The sequence below is a fragment of the Micromys minutus genome, assembly GCF_963924665.1.
Source record: "Micromys minutus genome assembly, chromosome: X".
NCBI lineage: Eukaryota > Metazoa > Chordata > Mammalia > Rodentia > Muridae > Micromys > Micromys minutus.
In genome coordinates, this window is record NC_137970.1 from 11,303,658 (window position 1) to 11,317,782 (window position 14,125).

A 14,125-nucleotide genomic window follows, 5' to 3' on the forward strand; every position below is an offset into this window, starting at 1 on the left:
TACTTTTTACTTTTTTAAAAGTGTATGTATGTGTGTGTGAGAGTGAGAGACAGAGACACAGAGAGAGACAGAGACAGACAGACAGAGAGGTGTTTAGAGTTCAGCAGCCTACCATGTAGAGTCAGTTTGTTTTCCTACCTCTACATGGGATCTAGACATCAGACTCAGCTTTCTAAGCAAGCATCATTTTGTTTGTTTGTTTTGTTGGCCGGGTTGGTTTCACTCTGTAGCCCAGAATAGCCTAGAACTCAGAGATCCACCTGCCTCTGTCTCCTGAGGGCTAGGATTAAAGGATTAAAGTCACCACTACCTAGTTTTAAGCAAGAATCTTTACCATCCTGCCAGTCTATGGTTTTGGGGTTTTTGTTTGTTGGTTGGTTGGTTGGTTGGTTGGTTGGTTTGGTTTGGTTGAAGAACTTTCTTTTGTCAGTTAGGGAAATCTACCCACAGTAACAGCAGGAAGAGAAGGAAATTGATTAGAAGAGCCTAGAGCAACAGAACCACCAGGCTTCTGCAGGAACAAGTTGCAGGCATTGAATCCCCTGCTAAGAGTTTCGATATGGCCCACACATTTTATGGGAAACACCTTTGAGGCAATCTCAGTATTGAGAGGTGGGGCTGAACAAAAGGTGACTGGGAAGCAAGGGCTCTGCTGTCAGGAATGATGAATAGGTAAAGTTATCTTGGGTGGCTCTGGGGCCAAGGAAGCATGGGTCTGGGAGGAGCAGGCCTGGAGTAAGAGTGGGGTCTCGGCATGTCCAAACGATGGAAATCTCATCCTGAGATCTGCAGAAGTAGGACTGCTACTTCCCTGCCCTGGACCTACATGTACTGGCACGCATAGCCCTGTGCCATTTTTGCCTTACTAGAGGAAATCACAGCACCTGGTAGTCAGGTTAAACTTCCTTTTCCTTTATAAGGTCATGTCCACCTAAAAGTTCTTTCCATGCAAATGAAGCATCCCAAGCACCCTGGCCTAGTCCAGTGATGTACACTCACCCTCGTATCCCTACTCACCTCCCAAAGGTTTATATAGCCCGTTTCCCTGCCCCCAATAAACTCAACCAGTTCTCTGAAGCTGTTTCCCAGGGGTGTGTTCTTTGCCTGAGCATTCATCACTGACCAGGTTAAAATTCCTTTCCCTTAAAAAAAATCATGCCCAAAAGCACCTAAAACTCTTCCTCAAACAAAAAATAAGAAGGGGTTGAGAATTAAGATGGAGAGATACAAATTTGAGACTATCCTGGGATATACACATCCTTGGATATACCACAGAATTCTAGGACAGCTTGGGTTATATAGTAACTAAGTAGTGGGTACTATAGTTAAGAAGAGGTGCATGGAGCCTAGCAGTGCTGTTGAACGTCTTTAATCCCAGCACTCAGGAGGCAGAGTGGATCTGTGACTTCTGAGCCAGCCTGGTCTACATAACAAATTCTAGAACATCCAGGATTCCATAGAGAAACCCTGTTTCAAAAAACAAAAATAAAATAAATGATGAGGGTGTGGGGCAGGATAGGTGTGATGGGTCGTATTTACAGTCTCAGTTCCTGGGAGACTGAGGCAGAATTGCTTCAAGTTCAAGGTCAGTCTAGGCTGCATAAAAACAAGAGCAAGCCAGCATGACCTCTCCTTTTTATAAAAGACAGAGTCTCCCTATGAAACCTGCTTGGCTGGGAACACTCTATGCAGACCAGTTGACTTCAAACTCAGAGATCCACCTTCTTGTGCTTCCCAAATGCTGGGATTAAAGGCACGTGTGACTATTTCCCCTAGGCCCTTGCTGCAGAAGAGAAAGTAAAGGGCAGAGGAAGAGGAGGAAGGATTGTTATGAAGGGTCTGGGGGGGCAGCAAGATGCCTCATCTGGTAATGGCGCCAACCTGAGTTTGTTTGGTGCCTGGGACTCACGTGACATGAGAGAACCAACTGACTCCCCTTAGTTGTCATCTGATCTCCACATAAGTATTATGCTGTAAACACACACACACACATGCTAAAATATAAAACTTCTTTTTTAAAAGAGACGGGAGGATTGGTAGTAGAGTTGAGGACATAGGTCGGTGGTGGTGGAGTACTTGTGTAGTAAGTACAAAGCTCTGGCTCCTGTCCATGGCACCAAAATAAAGTAAAACACAGAAGGGAGAAATGTATCCCAGTTCTTTCACCCCCATCAGTGAATTCAAAGAAAAAGAGGGGGAGGAGGAGATGAGTTTGAAGAGAGGATCAGATTCCAAGGCAGGAGAGCATGAAGGATTTGGATGGCAGCATTATACCTGTATCTCCTGCAAGTACAGGAACTGTGTCTCTTTTGCTCAACACTGCACGCACAGGCCTGGTGCCGTGAGCAGCTAACAGATGCCTAATAAATGAAGGAAGAATAAATGAGGGATGCATGTTGCAGAGCGATAGAGAGTTCTTCTAATCTGGGCAAGGCTCTGGGGTTCCTTCTTAGCACTACACATAAAATGCATTTAAAAACCAACTTAGAGCTGCAGAGAAATGGCTTAGCAGTTAAGAGCACTGGCTGCTCTTGCAGAGGTCCTGAGTTTGTTTCCTATCACCCATGTGATGGTTTACAATTGATTATAATTCAAGTTCCAGAGGATCTAACACCCTCTTTTGGTCTATGAGGACACCAGGCATGCATGCATATAGTACATAGTCATATAAAAGCAGGTAAAACACCCATACACCTAAAATAAAAAAATAAATAAATCTTTTTTTTTTTTTTTTTTTTTTTTTTTGGAGACAGGGTTTCTCTGTATAGCCCTGGCTGTCCTGGAACTCATTCTGTAGCTCAGGCTAACCTCAAATTCACAGAGATCTACCTGCCTCTGCTTCCTGAATGCTTGGATTAAATGTACCAGCCCACCCACCACAAATAGATCTTTTTTAAAAGCAGTCTTTAAAAATGTAATTTATTGGTATGTCTACGGATCTGACTGCCTGTCAAGTATATTCAAACATGTGTGTGTGTGGGTGTTCAAATTTGTGTGGGAATGTGGAAACATCATGGGGCACTGGTTGTGCTTTCTGGAACTCTGCCTATTTCTCTGAGGCAAGGTCTTTTCCTTAACCTGGTGCTAGAATATCAGCTCAACGGGAAGGCAGCAAAGCTTTAAAGATCTTCCTGCATTTGTGGGATCCCTGGTTTGTAATGGTGATGGATGCTGGAGTCTGAACTCTCATCCTCATGATTGGGAAGCAAGTACTCTTCTGAGACATCTCTCCAGTTCCCATCCCCACTCCCAGAAGATTGTAAAATAAGTGTGAATAAAATGTCCCCCTAGCCTACTGTCAGTTTTGTTTCTTCCTAATCAGAACCAGACTCAATGGCTTCGGAATCACCCGTAAGACCTTGGGAACCCTTGTCCCTGGGAAATCATTTCCAAGTAGCTTCTCCTGCTTCACACCAGCTGTATGCACCCCAAGGTCTCCATGCTCAAAGCCAGCTTTAGTTTCCTGGGGCTTGGAGCTGTACTTCCCTAAGAGTAGAGTCGTCAGAGTGCCACCACCTTGCCTGGAGCTCTTCCCAACTCCTGTCCCACATGGTTTGCTGGCCCAGTCAATGCTACTGTTTCCACAACATCACTTCCTCTGCAGCGTGAGAAAAGAGGAAGAAAACTGCCTCTGTGACTCTCCTTTTCCCCCAGGGAGAGCACAAAGCTCTTGGAAACAATCAAAGCAGCCCTGTGTGCAGGGGAGACTTTTGTCTGTGCAGTCAGGGGTTGCTGAGCCCCTAGACTTCCTGCAGGGACATTCGGCAGCTTTGCAGATAAATAAACGCTCACATTCAGAATGACCAGCCTAGAACACTTTTATGAGCCTTTCTCTTCCCCGGGCTGTACACAGATAATAAATCAAATTAGCATCTCGAACCTCGGTTCAGTGCTCACCGGAGTCAGTTCTGCTCAAGGGATGAGTGAGTTTCCGAGAGGCTGTTTCCAACTATTATCAGCTGGTGAAGTTGAAAATTTTTTGGACACTTCCAATGCTGAATAGGCCTCAGGCTGAGGTTACAGGGTCCTTTTGGCCATTCCAGACCAGACTGTAAAAGAGGCAGCCAGAACCCCAGCCTTGGAATCCAGATTGGGTTGTAACTTAGAGAGAAAATACACATTTTCATTTCTCGGTCAATAATCATAGGAACATGAGCCAAAATAGACAACTGTCAGAAGGAGAGGGAGGGGTGGAAAGGGAGGGCGAGATTCGGAGGAGGACGCAGGATTACAGTAATAATCAGAAACAGAGCAGGCATCTTTCCCACTCCCTGCTCCGTTTCATACATGCCTGCGGGATAAGGCTAAATAAAGGAGGTTTTTGTTCAGGTAAAACCAGAAGTAAAACCTGCTCTTCTTTCATGATCACCAGATGGTAGAATGAAAGGGTTAACTGGTAAGATTTAGGGGCGTGCTACGGTATAAAATATGTATAAAATATGTTCGCTGCACTATCTAAATATGAGACTACTTTGGAATTGCACCCTGTCTTGGGCCACCGGAAGGAAGAGGAAAACATCGATGTGATTAGGGAGGTGTCATCCCACTGAGTGGCCTCTCAGCTGGCGAGGACTGCCACTCAGGAGCAAGCTGTGTAGTGTGGTCCTTGAATTAATTAAATAAAATAAAATAACCATAGGCTAGAGAGATGGCTCAGCAACTAAGAGCTCAGCAGCATAGAGTTCAGTTCCCAGTGCCCACCCTGGAAGGCTCGCAAACACCTGGAACTTCAGCTCAGAGGCAGGCAATCTGAGGACTCCTCTGACCTCTGTGTACACTAGCATGAATATGAACACAAACACACGTGATTCTCAAAATAAAACAAACACACTGCTCAGAGGGATGGACCATGCCTCTTTGTAATTCCAGCACTAAGCACAATGAGGCAGGAGAGTTGCCATGAGTTTCAGACCCGCCTGGGGCTACCTACATACAGAGTGAGGCAGCCTCATAAAACCAAAAAATAAAATAGCCACAGAACTACAACACTTAAGTAGATTTTCCAGCTCCACCTATTAAAAGTGAACCTTGTTCAGCCTGTCTCTCAGCATGGAGCATCTTTACAGTAAATAAGGTGTGTGTGTGTCTGTGTCTCTGTGTGTGTCTGTCTATGTCTCTGTGTGTGTCTGTGTGTGAGTGTGTCTGTGTCTCTGTGTATGTCTGTGTATGTGTCTGTCTGTGTTTCTGTGTGTGTGTCTCTGTATGTGTGTCTCTGTGTGTTTGTGTATCTGTGTCTCTGTGTGTGTTTGTGTATCTGTGTCTCTGTGTGTGTTTGTGTATGTGTCTCTGTGTGTGTCTGTCTCTGTGTGTGTATCTGTGTCTCTGTGTGTGTCTGTCTCTGTGTGTTTGTGTATGTGTCTCTGTGTATGTCTGTGTCTCTGTGTATGTCTGTGTCTCTGTTTCTGTGTGTGTGTCTGTGTATCTGTGTCTGTATCTGTGTCTCTGTGTATGTCTGTGTGTGTGTCTGTGTCTCTGTGTGTGTGTCTATGTATGTCTGTGTGTGTCAGTGTTTCTGTGTGTGTTTCTGTGTATGTCTGTGTATGTGTCTGTCTGTGTGTCTGTGTGCGAGTCTGTGAGTGTGGCTCTGAATGTGTCTGTCTCTGTGTCTCTGTGTGTGTCTGAGTTTCTGTGTGTGTGTCTGTGTGCAAGTCTCTGTGTGTGTGTCTCTGAGTGTGTCTATATCTATCTCTCTGTGTGTCTTTGTGTTTCTCTGTGTGTGTGTCTGTGTATCTGTGTATGTCTGTGTGTGTGTGTCTGTATTTCTCTGTGTGTGTGTCTGTGTATCTGTGTATGTCTGTGTGTGTGTGTCTGTGTGTTTCTGTGTGTGTGTCTGTATCTGTGTGTCTGTATGTATCTGTGTATGTCTGTGTGTGTTTGTGTCTTTGTGTCTGTGTATGTCTCTGTGTGTGTCTCTGTGTATGTCTCTCTGTGTGTCTGTCTATGTGCATGTGTCTATGTGTGTGTCTGAGACCAAGCAACAGCAGCTTTTTTAATGTGCCTTCAATTGCTTGCAGGGATGATTGACCAGGGTAGGGGTGGAGGCAAGGGTAGGGATGGGAGGTTAATATATTTTTGAATAAGATTTTCTGTTATCTGGAAACATTCAGGGTGGGGAGAGGAAAAGGAAAACTAGAAAGGGGAGGAAGCTATAGGTTTTATTCAACCAAGACAATCCTCTTAGGATGAACAATGGTTAGTGCTTTCTGTAAAGTCACTTGCCTTCAATGAGCTTGTCAATCATTTATTCAGAAACTCATTCTCTCAATACTTATTGAGTGCCTACTATATGCCAACCACAGTACTCCATACAAATACATAGGTAGCAAGTGAACACTAGGTTTTTTAGATGAGTGTATACATTGGGTAACAAGGTGACTGACTGCTGCCACAGGCTGTTTAACCAACCCACACTTTGAGAGACTTAGGTTCACATTCTCACATGACTTGCAGGACAACTGAACTAGCAGTACAATTACTTTTTTCTCCGTGCCTCAGTTTCCTTCTCTGCCAAGCAAGGCCCTGCCTAGCACAGAGCATGAAAGCGAGAGACATTAGTATTCCCACAGTTATCTCACCCCAGGATTCCCCGGTCCACAGACCACTGCTTGGTGCTATTTCCTAAGCTGGCCAGGCCCTCTGCCGCTGACCCTGGAAATCGGGTCACTGTAGACAAGGCGGAGTGTGCAGAGGGAGGGGTCCTCTGCGCGCGGCTACTCGGGTTTCCCTAGGGCCGCCGGGTAGTCTAAAAACTCACTTCGGAGGACGGGAAAGAGCGTGAAGTGGCTCTTTCGATCTGAGACACCCCCTCCCGGAGACATCACCCCCTCCTCCCAGCCAGGCGCGGAGTGAAATCTTAGAAGCCGAGGCTGCTGGGTTTGAACAGAATGCCGGAGTCGGTGGAAGTCGGAGCTAGTCCCCCACGAAGGTCAGCGAGTTGTTTTGAGTTCTCGTACCCGGAAAGGGGGGGGGGGCAGGGAGGAGAAGACGCCAGGGCCCGAGAGACCCCGCGTCAGAACTGAAATTGTTTGTGCTCCGGAACAGGCAGCTCAGCGGAAGCCGCGACGGGGGCGGGTCACGTGCGGCGGTGGCCGTGCAGCTGCCGGGGGAGCCGGGCTAAGACAAGGGCCCGGCGGGGCGAGGGTTGCGCGGGGCGGCGGCTTTCGCTGCCCAAGGTGGGAGCCGCGTAGTCGGGGCTCCGGGAACATGGGGAACCCGGAGCTCGAGCCCTGCAGGCGCGCGCGTTCTGGAGGGGGTGGTGTGGGAGCCAGGGTGCTCCGAGCTCCGCGTGGTGCGGCGCGGGCGGGAGGAGGACGATGGCCGGGGGTAGTTGGGGGACAGAGGGACGCCAGCGGGGCTCCCTCCTAGCAAGAGCCAGATCCACGCGGAGATTGCGGGAGTGGCTGAGACCCGAACAGGGAGGCGCCGCTCTTGCAGTCATCGGCCTTGTTTTCTTCTCTGAGGCAAATCCCGGAACGGCCGGAACAGCCATCCCTGCCTGAGTCCCAGGGGCACCCCACTACACATGGGGGAACGTGCATCCTGCTGGGTACCCGAGCCGGAGGGCGACAGGGGTGGCTTAGCAAGATGTTAGTCCAGTTGGCGCGCACGAATTCACACCCCCTCCCCCGGAGAGAGAGCTAGCCACTCTGGGCCTCCTCAGTATTGTGGGGGTCGAGGGGGATACTGGAGAGGAACCACTTGCACCACTGAAGCTTGAGATAGCTTCGAGGCCGGTGGATTGGGCCGCGCACGTGCATAAAGTGGCGCGTAATATTCTTGCGTGGGAGGGTTAAGGACACAAACTTGGTCACCTGCCAAGAATCCTTAGGAACTCACTTTGGTGTTGCTCTCATTCTCCAGTGCCCTGGTGTATGCTCCCCTTTTCTAGGGGAGTCCACGATGCTCAGGTCTGGGGCCTGGAAAGAGTGTAGTAGTGTGGGCTAGCCTGGGACGAGAAAGCCACCTCGTTCCTCTCGCGAAGGCACAGAACAGTTGTCTTGCAAAGTTTCCTGTACTCCTCCCCACACAGCCCAGTTGAGGAAGGGTGGCTCTTCCGGAGGTGAGGGAGGAGGGAATAGTCTCGAAGCTAGGACTGTGGCATTAGCTCCTGTAACTATGACCCTGGAGCGCGAGGGACACCCGGGTCCCCGCATGTTTGTGTTCCAGACACTACACTTCTGTCCGCTGTAGCGTCTGTTTATGGTCGCGGCAGCGGGTGCTGAGCAAAGTCTGGGACAACAGGAGACGCCATTTGCATCCCCCCACCCCACCCCTGCAGGTTGGCAGGGGCGGGGGTGTCGCCCTCCGCGGAAGCGCCTTTCTGGCTGTGACACTGATTAGATGCCGTGCCGCTACGTGCATGGAATCGGGGTGGGCCTTCATCACTCCTGTTCGCCACTCACTCTTCTGGTGGGAAAGTTGTGGGTTCCCCCCCACCCTCCCCTCTCGCCGCACAGCTGCCGTCTCTGGGGGCGGAATTAGGAGAACGCGTTAGCTCAGCCTGGAGAGAGGATCCCGTCGGCCCGGGGAAAGCCGCCGGGCCCGGGCCTCGAAAATCCAGCCCTGGCTTTGCGTCGAGCTGCCGAGTGCGGCGCTTACGCGCGCCCGGCCAGCCGAGGCCTGGTTTCCATCTGCCCCTTTTGCCTCCGTGTTAAGTTCGCCGGGGAAAACCCAACGATCCGTGCAAAGCCCCTCGGAGGAGCGCTACCCCCACCCCAGCCTGATCCTGACCGATGGAAAAAATGACAGTATAGGTCAGAACAGGCTGCCCGGGAGTATTAATGTGGCTGTCTCTGTTCCCGGTGCTAGAGGAGGATGGGCGCCTCGCCAGGAAACCGCCGAGGGAGGAGCCATGAGGGCCGTCTGCCCCTCTTGAGGCTAGAAAACGTGGATTTTCACAGGGACCAAACAAATGTGGTTAGACAGCTACGGGAACTTATCCCAGTTAAATACGGATTCTTCGTGTGTATTTCAAGCGACATCCCCTCCCCCACACTCAAACGGATTCAGTTAAAAATAAAGATGAAAATAGGTTCATCTGTAGATTCGAACCTTGGTATCTACTTGTCATGAAACCTGTCTAATGGAGGATCTGACCTGAAGCCAATCATCTTGGTACAGACAATGTGTCCTAAGGTAGAAGGCTCCCCACTGCGTTACACCTACGAGAACCTTTAATTAATAGAACCCGAAGAGACTGTTTTATAGTTTCTATTTGACGCTTACTCTTCCTTGCAACACTCCTGCAAGATTGTTTGTACTTAGCTTTTACAACCCACGTTTCTCTCTTGCCTTTCTTTTCCTGCGTACGTGCCGCAGGGTGCGGGCAGGAGGAGACCACAGATCTATGCTGCTGCCAAGGCCGCCGCCCTCGGACTTGCGCACCAAGCGGCCTCCGAGGAGGGGAAAAATGTGAACTCTCCGGGTGGCGCTCGAGAACTGGAATTCTGATTTGGGTCTGAGGAAGTGTTTCAGAGGCAGGTCAGCCACAGCTTGGAGGTGAGGTGGTAGAGACGGCACAGGGCAAGCCCCAGAGGTGACCCAGGCTCTCAGCAGCAAACCTTAGAAGTGTCTGTGTTCTTTGTCTTCCGCGGGGCTGGCAGCCTGGCACTCACAGCTCAGATAAGGATCTACTAAGAGCCACAGCCCACCGCCAGCACTTTTAAGTGATTAGTCTACCGCCTGTAGCCACTTATGAAAAATGTCTTGTCTTTGAGAAAGACAAAAAAAAAGCAGCCTTGTGTTATGAATTGTACTGGACCCTTGAGGCCCTTCTTTGCTGCCTGCACGTATCTCCCCACCGTGCCAGACATAGTAAGGAGAACCTTTCCTAAACAGGAATCTGGCCAGTCCTGTTCACATGAACATTATTTATATTTGGGTGTCAGTAAAATGTGGTCCACTGATGGCAGAGGCCTTGCCGTACACCCACCCTCTCCAAGAACAAGGTAGCCTTGACTCATCCTGAAAACTCGCCTTGGAGGAAAGGTGGGCTGGAAGTGTTTGGAAAGACCCCTGGGAGAGTAGAAAGATGGTGTGTCTGATCCCAGGCCGGAACTTGACAGTAATCCAGACTAAATGAATGCCTTAGAGGGCACTGTCCCTGGGCTTGCACGCTCTTCCTTGCAATCCTAGCACCCAGGAGACTGAAGCAGGGGATTGCCTTAAACGCCAGACCCACCTGCGATCCACAGTGAGACTGTAAGGGGACTCACTCTCACACCACCAAGTCAGGCCTTTAAGGTCCAGGAGTTAAGAGATGGTTTGAGGACATTTTGCTTTAACTATCTTGTGGGAAAAAAGAAAGAAAGAAAGAAAGAAAGAAAGAAAGAAAGAAAGAAAGAAAGAAAGAAAGAAAGAAAAAAAGAAAGAAAGAAAGAAAGAAAGAAAGAAAAATATACTTTCCACTTTGCCCAAATATGCTTCCCAGCAGACCTGGGGAGGCCTTTAACCTGGGGGCGCTGTTTCCTATCCCCTCCTTACCCATAGGAAGGGAATACAACACCCTAGCAAGCATATGTGATATGGAGCGGTTTACACATTGGAATCATATTCTCCTCAGACCCACTCAATTATGAGGCGGACAGTAAGACCGCTTTTTTTTTCTTGCCTTAATTGTACCGACACTGGGGTTCAGAACTGTTAAGCAGCTTGCCCAAAGCTCTAATGTTCCAAATAAGCCATGGATTGACTAGAAAGCGCTGTGTGGCCTCTCCCACACTAGAGCCTATGGGATTTATTTAAGGGTTTTTTTTTTCCCTAAGGGACGAGCTGGATCCCAGCCCACCAAAGAGAAATGTGAGATTGAGATGCCTAACATCTTTGGCTGTCTCCCCCCCTCCCGCCCCCAGGGGAAAGCTCCAGACTAAGGTAACAGAATCTACCCCGACTCTGCAGTACAAAAAGAGCCGAGGGAGGCAGTGCAAAGGCCCCTAGCCCACCTAGCATCCGGCAGTCACGTCCGCCGGAGATGACTAGGGCCTGGAGGTAGCCGATTACTTAGGAACTCCTTATCGCCTATCTTCAGCGGTCCAGTGCGGCTTAGGTAAATGGCTACCCGCGGTGGTGACTGGTTCGTGCAGGTCCCCGTCTCCAGGCGCGCCTCTAGGCTCCTCCGGTGGATCTGGCTAGATGCCTAGTGGCACCTCCAGACGCTTCCCGGCTTCTCTCCACTTAAGGTTCCAGCCCTGGGCTAAGCTCCCCTGCTTGGGACTGGAGAGCCCAGTTAATCAATCTAAGTTAGGACGGCTGGGTCGGGTTGTTCGCCCGCAACCCGGCCCGATTACCACCAGCTAGCTCCCTATTCCCCCAAGTGGGAGCACAAACACGCTTTCTAAGCGCGCTTCAGGCCTCCACTTTCCCTTCCTCTTCCTGGCTCGCTCTGGTGCTTCGAAAGCTCGCGGCGATTGTTTGCTACGAAGAGTCCAGGCTGGGAAGGCTGTGCCCTTCGCCCTAGCACGCATATGTGCACACGCTGCTAAAGCCTGGGGCGCACAGCCAGGCCTATGGACTCCCTTGTCCCCTGAGAAGTGGCAGCTGCTGGAGAGGATCTATTCTATCCGCGCTTCGGAGTGACACTGGAGTAAAAATAGGGGACCTGGCCAGTACGGCCTATGCCTGAATTTGGGGTTGGGAGAGTAAATCCTGTCTCCCACGAGGGCTAGTGGGTCTGCCCGGCACAGCTTACATTGACCACAACGTGACAGACATCCCTACGTGCTCCGGAGAGGCTGAGCGGCCTAGGCGCACTTGAGAGCTTAGTGGTTGTGGGAGCCCTGGCGAGGCTGGCCAGGCAAGGGAGAGAACACTTTTCTTGGAAACCTTGAAACCCAGGGGGAGCCGCTGCCATTTTCGTGACGAGTAACGAGCCGCTGGTGATTGTTTCTTTCAGGCTCCTTCCCGGGTTGGCACCTCTCCCGCTTTCCAAGCAGGCTGGAAAGATAAAATCCGGGCCGGGGGTTGGGGTGGTGGGTTGGCTCACAGAACTGTGCTCCCGACTTTGCCTACCAAGTTCACTGTAGTCCCTGACTCTGCCCCTCCTCCCCAGGCCACACCTCGCTGGGGCTGAAGGGCCTGTCTCCATCCTCCATCCTCGTTGGCTCAAATCTCGAGTTTCATGGGGAGAGGGCACGAATTGCCAGAGTCACTAACCCCCACCCCCAATCCCATAAGGATAACCTAAAAACACAGGGTTCCCACACCCTGGACTAATCCTTCCTCGCCTCCTGGGATTAACTGGACTCACAGGTCCATAAAACACTTCCGGCGGGGGCCAGAGGGTCTGTCTGCAGAAACACTTTAAAATAGTCCTCCGTGACCAGGACTCGGAATTGACACAATCTCTTGAGATTTTTTTAGGCTGTGACGGGAAATCATTTGAAGCGGGAAAAGGGTAAGCAGATTTCAGAAAAACAAAATGGGAGGGGGTGCAGCATTTTAACCAAATGACACTGACCCGGGGTAGGATGGGTAATCAACAGGAGCAGACGGGTTGCACCTGGCTTCTGACCACTTCAATTGAAGACAAACACTTTGAAACGTGGGGGCTGGTAGAGGCAGCCTCCTCATCCGGAAGTGGGAATGTCCACCTTAGGTAGGTTTAAGAGGCTGGAAGTATGAAAGGGCTTTGCAAACGCAGCTTGGCCTGTCCATTTCACTGTGGTCAGGGTCTCTCCCACGCGTGGAAAACACCAGTGCTTTGTAAATCAAGACAGTAGAACTAAGCTCGCCCCCGAAGGATATGGAAGATTCTGTCAATCCAAAAACACGTCCATATTATGAACCCCTCCCCCCTTCTACATCACTTTTAAGTTTCTGAAGAATGGGAGAATCTTTGTGGAATGTTCTAAGAAAATTCACCATTAGAATTCGAGGTTAATGAGAACAAAAAGTCCTTTAAAATGGATTAAACCACATTTCAATCCGGAAGAATATAAATTCAAAGTAGCTTCCTGGCCTTGTCCCCTAATGTGAGTCTGGAGAGCAGATGCTGGTAGGTAGCCCACCCACCACACACACACACCCTAAGTCCCAGAAGTAGGGCTTGACAGATTTGAACAGCAAGGTGAAGTAGGTGTGGCCGGCAAAGACCAGGAAGCTAGGCGAGGACTAGGCCTAAAATGAATATGAAAGGAAAGACTTTGTTAGGCCTGCTGGTGTTTCCTGGAGGCCTAGAGCTACTCAAAATGGGGAGGTGAGGAGTGCCCAGTAAATCTTCCCTGACGGATTCCTGCCACCCTACTGGCCCGGGGTGGTGGCCAGGTGCAAAGGGGATAAAAACTTGGGATGAGCAGTAACCCAGCCTCTCTAATTTGGCGCGGGGTGGGGTTAGAGGTGGTGTGTGGAGAGGCTCTGCTTGAACTCCACAGGCCTGCCTCTCACTTCCTTGGCTGCTCTGCCTCTGGTTAGGGCTAACCAGCCTCTAGCTCACTGCCCTAAACCCTAAGCCCTTCCCGCCTGGATACCCAAGCTGGATACCCAAGCTGAATTTCCAGGCTTCCCCCTGCCTGGCAGCCGAGGCTCTTCCCCTTCGCGATTAATTTAACCGAGGTTCAGAAAGCCTGTTTACCTCGGCAGCCTTGGGCGACTCAGTCTGCGTTAAAAAGCCCCTACGCCAGCGCCGACCAGTAGGGGGGGATTGTCCTATAGATTATTTTTCCTCCTGGTTTTTGTTTTGTTTTGTGTTTTTTATACCAGAAGGCGAGGTTGGAGAGGGGGTGGGGTGGCGTGTTGATGCTGTTTTCGAGAACCCTGGATTTGAAAGAGAAACAAAAGCCGTTTTGGAGGTTGCCTGGCTGTTTTTACATATTAAAAGTGCAACGAATACCTAGGGGCCCCCAACGGCGATAAACTAAACGCTTGGCGGATTTCGACAATTAGCAGTTAATCTGTTATCCGCGGTCACCAAACAAGTTCTAAGGCTCGGAGGATACTGAATTCCTGTTCCAATTGAGCCCGGATCTGTTGGGCCCATCTCAATGCCCATAGTTTCTTCCAGTGCAAATCCAGTGTCGTATACTGGGTTTCTCAGGTTGGGGCACTGATTTGAGGTCTCATTAGATTCATTTAGTCAGTCGAAGATCTATCTGCCTGCATCTGTTCGCTCGGACTCACGCCCTGTCTGTTT

At 50.0% G+C, this 14,125-nt stretch overlaps 1 protein-coding gene across 1 annotated transcript in view; it reads left to right on the forward strand.

Moving 5' to 3' along the window:
* The first annotated feature begins 6,779 nt into the window (after positions 1-6,779).
* The window catches only part of BCOR (BCL6 corepressor), a 117,191-nt gene continuing 109,845 nt past the window's right edge, over positions 6,780-14,125 (forward strand). The window contains exon 1 of the mRNA XM_080911051.1: positions 6,780-6,925. The gene's annotated coding sequence lies outside the window, so the exon portion shown is untranslated. The remainder of the gene's footprint in view (positions 6,926-14,125) is intronic.